At 36.3% G+C, this 15395-nt stretch overlaps 1 long non-coding RNA gene across 1 annotated transcript in view; it reads right to left on the bottom strand.

The window, feature by feature from the left end:
- LOC120097391 (uncharacterized) overlaps positions 1-11349 on the bottom strand; it is a 35732-nt gene extending 24383 nt beyond the window's left edge. Inside the window, exons 1-2 of the long non-coding RNA XR_015639712.1 lie at positions 11183-11349; positions 10000-10090 (exon numbers count right to left, since the gene is read on the bottom strand). This is a non-coding gene — a long non-coding RNA (uncharacterized LOC120097391). The remainder of the gene's footprint in view (positions 1-9999; positions 10091-11182) is intronic.
- Positions 11350-15395: the final 4046 nt, after the last annotated feature.

Genomic DNA, 15395 nt, shown 5'->3' with positions numbered 1-15395 from the left:
CCAAGGTATCACTATTGGCAGATGATATGATAGTATACATAAGTAACCTCCAAAAGTCTACTAGAGAATTTCTACAGCTGATAAACAACTTCAGCAAAGTCGGTGGATATAAAATGAACTCAAATAAATCAGTAGACTTTGTATAAATGATAATCTAGCTGAGAAAGAAATTAGAGAAACAGCACACTTCACAATTGTCACAAGTAATATAAAATATCGTAGGGTAATTCTAACCAGATAAGTGAAAGAACTGTATGGCAAGAACTTCAGTTCTCTCAAGAAAGAAGTGGAAGAAGACAGCAGAAAATGGAGAGATCACCCATGCTCATGGATTGGTAGAATTAAGGTAATAAAAATGGGCTTTCTACCAAAATGAAATCTACAGATTCAATGCAATCCCCATCAAACTTCAAAACAATTCTTCAAAAATATGGAAAGAGCCATTCTCAGTTTCATATGGAAAAACAAAAACACAGGATAGCGAAAAAAATTTTAAACAGTAAAAGAACTTTTGTGAGAATCACCATCCCTAATCTCAAACTGTACTGCAGAGAAATGGTGCCAAAAACCACATGCTATTGATACAGAGATAAATAGGTTGATCAACGGATTATAACTGAAGATCCAGAAATAAAACCACATACTTATGGACACTTGATCTTTGACAAAGAAGCCACAAATATACAATGGACAAAAGAAAGTGTCATCAATAAATGGTGTTGGTCTAACTGGTAGTTGATGTGTAGAAACATAAAAATAAATCCATATTTGCTACCTTGATCAAAGCTCAAGTCTAAGTAGAACAAGGACCTCAACATAAAATCATATACAATGAATCTAATAGAAGAGAAAGTGGGAAAGACCCTTGAACTCATTGGCCTGGTGGGAAATTTCCTAAACAGAATTCCAATGGCTTAGACTTTAAGATCAAGAATTGATAAATGGGACCCCATGAAACTGAAAAGCTTCTGTAAGGCAAAGGATATAGTCAATAGGAAAAATTGGCAACCCACAGGCTGGGAAAAAAATCTTCACTTGCCCCACATCTGATAGAGGGATAATAACCAAAGTATATAAAGAACTGAAGAAGTTATCCTCCAAAAAACCCAAACAGCTAAGATAAAAACTCGGGTGTCCACAACCCATATTGGAAAGAATATGGACAACCACTCTGGAAATCAATCTGGAGGTTCCCTTAGAAAATTGGAAATAGATCTACTTGAAGACCTAGCTATACCACTATTGAACATATACCCAAAAGATGTCCCACCATATCACAGGGGAACATGCACTATGTTCAGAGCAACCTAATCTATGATAACTAGAAGCTGGAGACAACCCAGATGTCCCACAAATGCTAGAACAAATCCAGAAAATGTGGTTCATTTACACAATGGAATACTATTCAGCTATTAAGAGTGAGGACTTAATGAGTTTTGAGGATGAAAGGATGAACTACAAAATATCATCCTTAGTGAGGACATGCATGATATGTGCTCACTAATAAGTTGATATTAACCAAGAAAGTACAGAATACCTAAGATACAATACACAGAACTTAAGACTGTTAACAAGCTGAAGGGCCCAAGCAAAGATGTTTCAATTCCACTTGGGAGGGAGAAGAAAGTAATCATGGGGAGCAAAGGGAAGGAAGGATCTGTGTTGGAGAAGGGACAGGGAGAGAAAAAGGGCAACATGATCAGGTATTGGTGGTGGTGGTGGGGAACAGAAGTGGAGCCCTGAATGCCAGCAAAAAGAACGAAAATAGGCAACCTCAGGAGGTAGAGGGTGCTGCTCTATGGTGCACCAGAGACCTGGAAGGTGAGAGATGCTCAGGATTCTTTGGAGGGACCTTAAATGGAATGACCTACAGTGGGGAGAAAGCACTTGTAGATTTTATCTCCAGAGAATGAGAGCATCAAGTGGAAGGATGGGGTTTCCATCCCACAGTCAAAAACTCTGACCCAGAATTGTTCTTGTCTAAAAGAATTGCATGGGCAAAAATGGAGAAGAGACTGAGGAAAAGGAAGTTCAGGAACTGGCCCAAAATGCAGTCCAGCTCAATGGGATGCTCAAGGGCCTGGCACTATTACTGTTGCTATGGTGTGCTTACAGACAGGAGCCTAGATGTCTGCCCTCCAAGAGCCCCAGCATGCAGTTGAAAGAGTCAGATGCAAATACTTATACCCAACCAATGGACAGTAGCTGGGGATCCCTGTCGTTCAATTAGGGAAAGGCTGGAAGAAGCTGAGGAAGAGGGTGAACCCATTGGAAGGCCAGTAGTCACAAATTACCTGGACCCCCGAGATGCCTCAGACACTGAGCCACCAACCAGGCAGCATACAGGAGCTGATATGAGGCCCCCTGATGCATACATACCAGAGGACTTCCTGGTTTAGCCTCAATGAAAGAAGATGCACCTAATCCTGGAGAGATTTGAGGCCTCAAGAAGTGGGTAGGTCTGGTGAGGTGGGGAGGCATCTTGGGGAGAGGGAAGGAAGAATTATATGAGGGACTGTCGGAAGGTGGACCATAGACTTGGAGGGTAATAATGACTGGAGTTTAAAAAAGGTTAATAATAATAATAATAATGATAATAATAATAATAATAATAATAAATTTGAAAGGAATAAAATATTACTATTTTTAAAAGCCATTTAGTCTTTTCTTAGATTTTTGAACAATAATGTGTTTTTCTGTATTGTAACTGAATTTATGACAAATAGTGCTGATTTGATGTGTGATATCAATGCTCAGAATGGGATTCTGCCTTGAAAATGGCAGACAATAATACATGACTTTATCTTATGTTCCAAAATGATATTCTTGTTGACCACATTCAAGGATCAAGGAGATGTAAGCATCAAAGATCATTCTAAGATTTGTTTTTCCTTTTGTCATACTTTGGCATAAATAAAAAGACATTCTCAGAACTAGGTTTTAGTCACCCAAGGCATTACAGAAATTTGATAAGAAATTTTGTCTCAAAAAGGATGCTTACCTCATAGAATAAATAAACATGGATTATTTTCTATACTATAATTAAAACCAAATTATGGATAATTATAGATTTCCATATAGCCCCATACCCACAGATAAGTATAGGACTCATTGTTTATCACAGAAGCTTCTTATTGCAGGAAACTGTTACAGAAGGCCGCAGCCAATCAAAATATAGAGAACATCTGACCTCCCAATTGGTTATCTAATATTGATACACAGTATCCAACCTTAGAATCACAGAAATGGGGAGTGATTTCAGCAGGTTATATGATTATTTTATTTTATTATATGTACATATAACAAGAATTGTTAAAGAATTATGCTGTATATTATGGTTTCTGATTTTGAGTTTTTAGGGGTTTTGTGGTTTTGTGTGCTACCTGTTTGTGTATGCTTTGAAAAAATTGTTTTGCTTTGTTTTTCTCTGTTCTTTTTCTAAAAGGAGAATGTAAGTGGAATTGCATGGGTTGGTGGTCTGGACGATTTAGAAAGGGTTGGGGGAGGGGAAATTGTGATCAGAATCAATTGCATGCAAAAAGTATTTTAAAGCAATGGTTTCTTAACCTGTTAATTGAGACCTCTTGAAAGTCAAATGACCTTTTCACAGGGGTCTCTTAAAAGCATGAGAAAAATGTGAATATTTACATTAGCGTTCATAACAGCAAAATTAAAGTTATGAAACATCAGTGAAAATAATTTTATTGAAGAGGTTAACCACAGCATGGGAATTGTATTAAAAGGTCGCTGTGTTAGTAAGGTTAAGAGCCATGTTTTAAGGGTAAGGAAGCTGTGAATTTGGAGTGGGAATGGAAGGGACATAGAAGGGGCAGGGAGAACAGAGACAGAGAGTGAAATTACACAATTATATTTTAATTAAGTAAAAATGAAATCTAAATTCTGGCACTTATCAAAGGCAACAAAGGAATTATTGATGACATTCAGTTCCAGATGGTTTATAAATAGGATTTAAAATACTCTACCTGTACGTCAAATTTAAAACTATAATTTAGACTCACTTGAAATGAAAAAAAAAAACTTTGGCTATTAAAATATACTATTATGAAACTAGGCAAAATATAAATGAGCAGAATATGTTTGAAATATGGATCTGTGTGTATAAAAGAATGAATGAAAACAAAAGGCATAGAACACAGTTATAAAACAGGGGAGGGACTTTTGATGTCCATAAATACACCAGTACGCAGTTAAGTAGAAAGTCTTATGAAGTTAATCGGGACCTACAGGCCAGTCAGCATGTTTAGATCATTCAGTGAATCACTCAGGGATTAAGTGATGTTGTGAAGAGAAGTTAGGCACCAAGTGCTGTGCTGTTCCTTGTCATCTGCTTTATTCCCCTTCTTCTTCATTGCTACGGAGTTGCTAGTACTAATGTATACCTGAGACATGTTAATGAGCATGACTCACCTGCTACCAATGTTTTCTTATACTTTCTGTAGAGCCATAAAATCCAATTACATCATCATGATCATGTTTATCTAGATATATTTTTAATGAACATTTATTTAGCAAAGGCCAGACTTCCTATTTTATAATCCACTTTTTTAAAAAACATCCGTGTTGAGAATTCATGCCTCACTAAATAGAAATACAGAAGGAAACATCATACAAAAGAAAATACCAAATCAAGTAAATTTAGCTTTAAAAGTTGACTTTACCAATAACTTTCTTTTAAAATAATATAACAGATGTTATACCATACTATTCTGTTACTTAATAATGAGTTTCGAAATGAATTTATTTTAAATTTTAAAGGTTATGAACTACTTTTCTTCTAATTATTTTGTGAACTTCCACTACATGAGCTATATTGAGCATTTCCTCTGTCACTTGGAATCATCACTTCAGGTTTCCCTCTGCTCACTGCCCTAGGTGCTTGATAGTTGAATGTCACTCAAAAGATGCTGCTAGGTGTTTAAAACGTGAAAGTTCCGGGCATTTGTTTCCCCAGTTCTTATCATTACTGGATGGCTCAGGCTGGCCAGCATCTCTGGCAGATCTTCAGATTACTGCCCTGCAAATCCCCTGTGCCTTCACGCCTCACACTCCAGGCACTGCATGCTCCCACCTATGGTGTCAAACAACCCTAGTACATGTAACAAACTCCCATTCTTACTTGTACAATACTGCCATGCTTTTGTAAATATAGATTTTTTTTGTAAAAAAAAAAAAAAACCACAATATATAAGGGTTTCTTCTCTCCCCTGCCGAATTGTTAGCATTTCCATCTTGACAGATATTACCGATTAGATTGTGTCCATAAAAGGTAAATTTGAAACTCTAGCTCTTCGGCACCTATGAATGACATAGTATTCATTGATGTAATCAAGTTGAAAGAGGTCATGCGAGAGATATAAGTCTGTATGATTGTTGTCCGTATTAGAAGAAAGTATGTCTACAGAAAGAGACACAAGGGAGCATACATTGTGATAACTGAGCAGTAATTACAGCAAGAGCGTTGGAAACCAGGAACGTCCCATGGCTAACATTCCGGGGTCCATAGCTAAAGGGACAAGAAGAGATCCTACACAGCCTCCGAGGAAGCATGGTCATGTCTGTTTAGACAAACCATTTTGTTCACTTTACTGTTACTGCAGCTATAGGGCATCAATACAAGCAGTGCCCACAGGATAGAACAGTAGCTATACTGTGCGACGTCATAATACACAAATCACTATGATAAAGAATATTGAGTTCAAGTTCTTGGCGAAGCCAAGAAATGGAGGCATTTGGCTGTAGCAATTATTATAATATTTCTAAAACTTGCATGTAAATTAATAGAGAAGTTTATGGGTGTGGCTTTTACACATGGAGCAGAGTTTTTCAAAGTCATTTATTCCATGTAATTACTGGAAATTATTACACAAGATACGAACTTGATAGTAAGGTACGTATCATTTCAATGGCAGCCTTTTACTAAGCTAAAAGTAGTTGATAAAAACAGTGAGAATCCAAGAGGTGAAAAGTGATGTTTGACTTCTGGAAGCTTCCTTTTTGTTGAATACTGTTATGTTTAAGGTTATAATTTAAGTAACAAAAACAAGCCTGGAAGGAGAGAACTTGGAGTTATGATTTGCTTTCTTATATAACATTGAAAAGGGGGATGTGCTTTCTTAAAGTTTATCAGATTATAAACTTTAGAGGAAACATAAAAACAGCTACTTACAATGTTTATCCAAATGTAATACTGACAGCCTTGAGAGCTCAGTGTTTCATTGCATGGTGAATGTGGTGGCTCATGTAATCCCAGCATTTGTGAGACTGACACAGAAGTTCCATGAGTTTGAGAGAAGTGTGTATTACAATGTTCTGGGTCAGCTTAAGAAATATTAGACGCTGTAAGACTCTGTCTTTGTTTTTTTAAGATTTATTGATTTATTTTTATATGAGCATTACAGATGGTTGTGAGCCACCATGTGGTTGCTGGGATTTGAACTCAGGACCTCTGGAAGAGCAGTCAGTGCTCTTAACCACTGAGCCATCTCTCCAGCCCCCAAGACTCTGTCTTAATAAATAAAACTCATTGTCAGTCTATCCTAGTGGCTTAAAACTCTTTCTTGTAGGTAAGCATGAAACCCACTCTCCGTAACTCTGGGCACTTATAACTCTTATGGATATTACAGAAACCAATTCTGTCATCATAGTCACCAATGTGATTTTCAACATAAAGAGAACAAGCACCATAAACAGTGGGAAAGTGTGGTGTCTTATAAAACCCCCAACTGAATGTGTCCCTCCGAAATTACATGAGCAATGTCTCCAATCAACCAGACCCACACAATTGCAAATTCCCAGATGACCAGTTGCCTTGCTACAAGCTCATCAGTGTGACTAATAAGAAGATAAGCACAAATCCAAGTAGACATTTGTCACTTGTGAAGCAGCACTCAGGGTGAGTTTTTCATGTACTGTGGCGCTCACTCCTTGAATACTTCATCCCCATGGGTCTGGCTGGGGTGACAGTGGCACAGGGGGACTTCGTATACACAGTGAATCTCTGTCACACCTTCAGTGGCATAGACTTACAAAGCTAAGACTTTAAGGCCTTTGGTAGCAACCTTAACAAATCTTTTTACCCCTGAGGAAAGCAATTCCTTTTTTTTTTTTAGCCTGAAACAAATCTACCCTTCAAACCACAGAAGAGACACTTTCAGCAACTTAGGCACATGGGAGGAGAAAATGTCTCCAGTAAACAATGGAACCTGCTCTGTGGCATAGATGAAATTAGTATGAATGGTGAGAAATCACACTAGGGATTAGCCTCCGTATCAAGTTTAGTCAGTGGATGTAACATTGCTCAGCATGGAATCTAAAGAATATAAAACACACATAGGTTTCCCTGCCCAATCATCTTGATAGTAGCAGCAATGTGGTAGAGTAAATGTCTAATCCAACAGTGACACAGCTTTCAGAGAGATTCCTGACTCCATGGCTCTCAGATTAGGGAGACAGTAGAACCCTCCAAGAGAAGGAAGAGCCACGTATCAGACCTGCATCGTGACCATCTGTAGTACTGAAGAAAACTGAAGTCAAGCCTTAGTAATTTGTGTATATATATATGATGTTATATGAGGTGGAATAACCCAAATATAGAAAGACATGTTTGCATGTTCTCTCACACGTGGAAACTTTGAGAAGTGGACTAGCATTTGGGGATGACTAGTGAATTCACATGGTTTCAAAAGTTATGTGGGTTGTATGAATAAAGGAAGGCATGAAGTATAAGTATATGCTATTTTCATTTATCTAAATCCACACAGAGTTTTATTAATATATGCAATTGATACAGGTCAATTTAATATAAAGGAAGTTACAGTCTCTATGACGTCTTATCTACAGTTCTTGATACAGAGTCAGGAAAGCCTCTGGCCACATTTCTAAACATGTTTCCAAATATTTATTAATTTCTTTTGTTTTTCTAAAATGAGGATAGAAGGTCTGGAGCATTTCTTGTTCAGGAACCTAGCATCAAAATATACAGAAAAATACAGCCTAAAGAAAGCGTTTCTTAAAAATGTTTTTTTGCCCTCTGTGAACATTTCTTATCACTGAAATCTATCAAATGTGGTTTTTAATCATTCATGCTATACAAATAGGAACAGGATCCAGTTATTGTAGGTAGAGTTAAGAATACTGGTAGATTTTTGTTTTGTGTTTTGCACAGAAGCAGCATTCAGAATATCACAACCTATGCTTTCACTGAGGAGCTGAGGGTTATGAAGATTGTGCTCAGCTAATATTGTCCATTAACCTTTCCTTGAACTTTTGTTTTCTAACTATTCTGTTATCTAGGGGCAAATCATTACATCATTGAGAAAGCCAACACTGCTTTAGCTTTGGATGCACAGTCATGAAGAAGAAAAATGAAAGTACACATTTTAAAACTCTTAATTACCAAAATAATCCGCTGTTGGCAAAATGCAAATAAGCAGAAGATATTGTTATTGAGACCTCAACAATATCATTCATTCCTTAATAAAGATTGTTTGACTTTAATTCTTAACTTTTCGATTATTTTGATTTTTTTCTTCAGTGAAAAGAAATATAACATTATTTTACACATGAAATTATCTTACGAGTTTTTTTTTCTTTTACAGTTTATTATTTGTCTTATTTCTTTTGGTAACCTGGAAGATTCCAAGCTTGGCAAAGTTTATATATAATTGGGTCACAAAGAGTGTTGCAATCTAATTGAAAAGTCGTTGAGGTAAAGAAAATCCCAATGATTGGAGGGCCACCAATTAAACCCATAAATTATAACATGGAAACGACAAGGAGCAATGAACCTGAAACAACAGTGGGAAGATAACTCATGAAAACCCAAAGGTGAATCCCTAGTAAATTGAGAGAGGGACACAGTCTTTCAAGCCAAGGAAATTACAAGTTTGGGGCTATGGGAACTAGAAGTGACATAAGTGCTCAGAACCATAAGTACTGAATAAAAAGTCTACGTAATACATTCTGGAGAATTCACTGAGAGTATTTAAAATGTAGGAAACAATCCTGAGACAAAGAGGCCAAAAATCTACCATACATGTGGCTTTATGTTTTTATCTTGACAGGCAGAAATAACCAAAGAAGTAAGTAAGTTTGTGTTTGGGATTTAGACATTCCTGTCAGCTGTTTGTTTGGGTTTGAAATGACGTTGGCAAATACTGCAATTTTGTTTTTTCTTACCGTCTTGTAAAATATGTACGGAAATGTATTTACTGAAATTATTACGATCTAATAAAAAATAAACACAGTAACCACCTTAATCGAAATTGAAAAGTATTTTTCTCTAAAATTCCTCAAGTCCCTTGTTGCTCAGTGTTAAGAAGTACTCCGTGTCGTCAGGGTCAATGACTCCGTCTCTTTCACTGTTTGCCTTACTCTAAGAGCATTTCCCAGAGTCATCTTCCGCCATGACATCAACTGTCTGGTCATCTTTCAAACAACTAGGAAAATCCAAGGAAGCAAAACACTGGTCCCTCAAATACTTTTCTACACGGCTATGCAGGTCTCAGAAGGCAGCCATTGATAATGGGACCAGCGGCAGCTAGAAAGAGGGGTGTAGTTAGACAGGTGTTACTCTGAACACCATAGTGGATATCTAATGAATACTGAAATTCCATTGCCTTCAAGGAAAACAAGCTTAAGATACAAGAGAGGAGAAAATAATCTCAACCCATTTAAGATTATTTTAAGGAAGTACTTACTAAGGCCTGGTTAGCTCAGTGTTAACCTTGAGCACTGAAGGAAAAGTTCTTTAGAACCCATCTTTCCTTGTGTGGTGATAGGTCCTGCTAATTTACGCTGATCAAAGAATATTTATGGAAATAAAGTGACATACATTCATCAAACTAAACCTGGAAAAACAGTTTGAGTTAGAAATGAGGAAGATGGTGAGTAGGCATAGGGTTCTCTCGAGGTAGATATGTGAGAACAATATTTCCACTTAAACCACTCCCAAAACTAGACGGTGTTATGAGGGCTCACTTATCTTCCTCTGCATTCTCAGGTGACCTCTTCTCACTCGCACATACAATGCATCCAGGCGATGGTCTGCAGGTTCCACTCACTGAGATTGCTAACGACAACAGAGATTATTTTAGTACATCATTTTCTCCTTTCGCCGGTAATATCTTCAACAAATTTACATCTTATGTTAAATGTAAACCCTATATTATAAGCGCTATTTTGTTGGAGGACATTTTAAATTTTAAAGTCTTTTATCAGTCAAAGGTAATTTTTTTCATCTGATTTGCCAAAAGATTTACTTGTTTGTGAGTCAAACTTCTTCATCTCATGTTATGAACATGAAATGTTTAATTCTCTTGTGTGTGTGTGTGTGTGTGTGTGTGTGTGTGTGTGTGTGTGTGTGTGTAGGAAGGGGTTCTTTGGTCTTCATGAAATAAATCTAAAATATGTCCTGACTCCTTTATAATAAATAGAAATTAATTGCTGTACCTTGGAGAGATTATTTTATAGTTCCTATTTATCAGAAACATCACAATTATGCTGATGAGTTAGTGTTTATTTATTTGTATCCACTTTTGAAGTGACAAGAGTAAGATCACATCATGGGTCCTTTGTCTCAATGATTCATAAAGAAAACAGATAAATTGGGGCCATGATGACTTTAATTATATGGTCCCCTACAATGCTGTGGTGACATGGCTGGATTTGGGTCTTCCCTGATGAGTCACTGTGGCTTATATATGGCATGAAATAATTTTTACTTTACCAACATAAAGGATTTCTAAAAAACGACTTTAAAAAATTCCTCAAGAATCTGTAATATTTCTGCACACGATGTATTTTGATTCTCTGTGGTTAAAATGTAAGCATATGGAATATATGAAAGGTGCATTTTCATAGCCCAGAAAGACAGAAGAGAACTGATGGCAGAATTCCTCATTCAATCAAAAGTCATGAAAAAAATACCTCAGCAAGCAGAAATTGCAGGGAAGATGGGAAGCCTCTCTGCAGTGAGCACAATTTTATGTGATCAACTGACAAGTCCTTTTCAAGATGGAAAAGGCCATTGTTCAGGAATTGGGAAAACAATCTGACAGATTATACTGAGTGTGCAGACATCAGATTTCAATGTGTATCACAGTTCTACTGCTCTAGGGCTTCTTCAGACAGGAATTGCTGTGGTCTACCCGCAATTTCTTACCTGACCAGTCTGCTGTACAGCCCACAACAGATGCTGCGAAGGGGTTTCTTGATAAGGCTGGCCCTCTTGGTAAGTGTCTGAGGCACGAGAGTTTCTTTATCATCAGCCCCTGGTAAAATGTACACAATACAAGCAACTTCTCCAGACAGGGTTTGATTTCTTTATTTCTGTGAATACCAATTTATGGTAATATATAATTTTTGATACTACATCATCCTTCCTATTTAAATTTACAATGAAAACCCTTCCCTTGGTGTATTCTCTGAGACAAAACCTCTGGAGATGTTATTTTAATCTTGGGCAATTTAATTGCGACAATTTTTAAAATTCAGATTAAAATGAATAATATTAAATACTATATGGAAATTTAAAAACTACCATTTTAGCTTTTAAATAAGTACCTATGTGAGGTAACTGTCCCTTGTGGTACAGGATGTGATTAGCTGGTACAAACCCTCTGCTAAAAACCTAAGCATGATAAAAAATAAAATGAAATTTAATTATTTTTCGACTTATTGAATAAGTTTGGGTTTCCTTCTTTACTATTCATTTTTTTTCTTGTTTCGAAGTTTCTGTTGTTAAAAGAAAATGTCCCTCTTCTAATTCTTATGATGATAAATTTCAATCTTATTATGAATATGTATTCGTAAAGGAATCTGGGCATCCTGAGACTGGGCTGCTCACAGCCACAAACATTTCTTTGAGTTCTGAATCCACAATTCCCAAAGCACAATTACACATTGAAGAAAATCAGGTGTAAGTGAAAAGTCTGATTTTTTTTGTCTACTTCTCAATACTGCATTCAAAAGATTCAAAAAAGCTGCATTCAAAGATAACAGATGTAGTAATGATACTAAATGATACTACTTATATAAATCTGCCTTTAAGTAATTTAATATATGTTGACTTGCTACAACACAATTTAAATCAAACTAGAAGACGATAGAAAATGCCAATATTAGATGTTACCATTGATTATGTACCACTGCACACTTAATTATGATATGTCTTGGATAAGTTAGTATACATAGATATCTTTAGAAATCACAGCAAGGAATTAAATAAATAAAATAATGTTTGCTCTGCCAGAGACAGAAACTCCATTCTAAGCATATTGGAATTTATTTTCTTTGTTTAAGCACAGCAACAACAGGAAAGATGGTTTTCACTCATCCAGACCAAATATTTAATGAGCACCTATATTAGTCCACCATTTTCCTAAGTACCAGATTTTAGACAACAAAATCTTGAAGGCACAATTCTCACGAGCGTTTGTTCTAATACGTTATTGAAAGGTGGTGAAGAAAGATGTGCTAGAAGAAAATAGCAATAGTGCAAATGCTGCTTGTAACAAAACTGGGTGAAAAGCAGGAGAATGAAGCCCCATGGGGAATGGTACATTTCTTCTGTTGTAAAGAGCCAAACCACAGGGTAGGCAAGTGCAGAAACTGGAGAAGCACCTCATAGTTGGAAGCCTTGCTGAACTCATGCAGATGTGTCCCGAAAGTCTAGGGCACAGTAGACATTAAAACTACTTGGGACTTGAAGGTAAGATAATAGACATTAAGTCACTCACAGCACAGTGAGTTACAAACTGATTGGGCTTTATTAAAACCGCAAAGTGGCTAGAATTTTCCTTTAAATGAAATATATAGGCTAAGATTTAGTTGTTCAGTAGTAATTCTGATCATCCCAAAAGGGGTTCAGAAAAACCATGCAACCAGTTTATTAAGAAAAGCTGTTGTACAACTTGTCTGGCACAATTAATGTGATATAATGGAAAAATAAAAATATGTAAAATGAAGTCTTTCAAAATGAAGCATTATTAACTGATTTTGATAAGCCAGAATTCAATGCAGATAATATTCTAGCAATTATCATTAGGCTAATACTAATTATGTTCATTACTTTTTACACGTATTGTGTTTGACTCTGGGAGCAGCAACTAATTGCAGTTTGTGAAAAGAGGATTCTGACTTCATGTCAGGAAATTCTTATTATAATTTACTTCTGTTTAAGCAGTATTCAATGCAAGGCAGTACAATTATACACATGTTGACATAACTTTTTATATTTTCACAATTTATTGAAGACATCTTTCCTTGTAAGTACAATGAACCCTGAACAATTTGGCAACATTTTCTAATTAATTATTAAAAAGCTCACTAGCTGATTAATGATCAATAAACTAATCTCAGCTTAAACCCATCTGTAACATTTAATGATCCTTAGCCATATTTTACAGAACTTCCAAAATGAAATAAAGACCCCTATTAGAAAGTTGATTTAGGCCTTGTCTATCCTAAACTCACCAATGAAAAATGACGGTGAGACACGTTGTTCTCCCTGTTTATCTGAGAACCAGAATAAAAAGTGCATTCCTAAACAAGAATGAGTTATGGGATCTAATTCTAGCACTGGCAATGATTCATTGGGTAACCTTGGGAAAGTTACTTCAACACTCTCTTGTGGTTTTCTAGCTGTCGATGGGGATATTAAACATTTGCCATGACACTCCTAAGCTTAGCTTAGGGGAAATTATGAATTATTAATTATTATGATGAATTTTAAAATCCGATTGCAAACATCATACTAAGCTAGGTGGGGTGTCATAAATATAAACAAGCATACTGGTATTCTAGTTATATAATATAACTGAAAATATTTAAAAGTCTAGTTGTAGTGACGGGGTAATAAGAATGTAGCAAAATGAGCAAAACATTGTTGAACTCCAGTGTATGATTTCAAACCAATGAGATAAGTCCGCATAAAAAATAAACTTATTGGATAGCATGCAATACAAACACTGGACACTAGACTATAAGAATCGAAAACTCAAACCCCATCTGCTGGTTCAGTAAATTCAACCCACAGTGACCCAATAACTTTTCTGGGTACATTGTTCTTTCACTGTTCGTTTACTAGCTAAGTCTTCATGAATGGTTTTCATGTGCCTAGAACAGTTCCAAGAAAAGTTATTAAAGTTTTAGTTAGCTTTATGTTCTTCTGACAGATGAACAATTTAAAAATATCATGCATTTTGGTTTCACAGGTTTGCAGATTCCAATTCATAATCTTTATCTGTCTTGCTTTGGGCTAAGTGCACTTAAAGCATTTAATAAAATAGCGTTGAAATTTATGATGGCAGCTGCTTTCCTAGTGAAGTGTTTATGGAAAGTTTATCAACTAAAGAGTAATTCTGAGTGTAAAAAGACATGGCAGGATAAGATGATGGCAACGGCAAAGTGATGGAGGTAGAAAAACACCTTATATTTATTTAAGAAACAACAAACTTACAGCATTTGACCAGAGTGAAATTTTGTCAAAATGTAATGGGAAAAATATTATAGTGCTTTTACTAAGGCAGAGTGGTATGATCTGACTCACATAATTAAAATAAATATCACTATGAGTTGTCTCAGTGCAGAATCCATTTGAGTCTTAATAGAGGAGGACCCTTTTTGAGCAATCAGGCAAGGGACCTGGAATTTCTTGTAGATATCACTGAGAGGTCACAAGTGTTCAAGTCTGTCATGTATATTTGAAACATATCTTGAAGCGATAGGTAGTAAGATTCATTAGAGATTACATATGGGGTACCCTGAAGAATGATGAGTTCTGTATGTAAACCATATGACTGTGTTCTGGGTGTTAGGATGGACAGATTGTCATATAGAAAGAATCAGATTAAGGCAAAGTATTCCAGTGGAGAATAGTTAATATTGCCTATCGACTTAGTGAGATCTTGAATCATAGAGAAGACACCACTCTGGGCATAAATATGGGAGATTATTTTAAATAGATTAGTCTCTGACCATTGATAAGTAGAATTTTCTTGGTTTGATTAATAGAGGCAATAAGACTAGATGTAAAAGTGGTGCCACAATTCCCCGAATTTTGGTTCTGGACTGCATCAGAAGGAAAAGTTAGCATAGCATAAGGAGAGCATTTATCAATCTCTCCTCCCTGACTGTGCCTAAGACTCTGCCTCAAGCTTCTGCCACCTTGGCCATGATAGACTGTCCTAGAATTGTGAGCCAAAATACACTCCCCTCAAGTTGCTTTTGTCAGAGTGTTTACCACAGAAAAGACAGAAGTAAGGCAGTAGATCAGGGACCAGAGCTGACCGTGAAATGTGGAGGGTCCTTGGTTCTGTTTCAATTGTTGAACCTGATCTGTCAGTAGGATATGGTGCTTGGAGTTAGGAAGAAAA

The sequence above is a fragment of the Rattus norvegicus genome, chromosome 16, assembly GCF_021556685.1.
Source record: "Rattus norvegicus strain SHRSP/BbbUtx chromosome 16, alternate assembly SHRSP_T2T, whole genome shotgun sequence".
NCBI lineage: Eukaryota > Metazoa > Chordata > Mammalia > Rodentia > Muridae > Rattus > Rattus norvegicus.
This window is presented reverse-complemented; position numbering and strand designations above follow the sequence as displayed.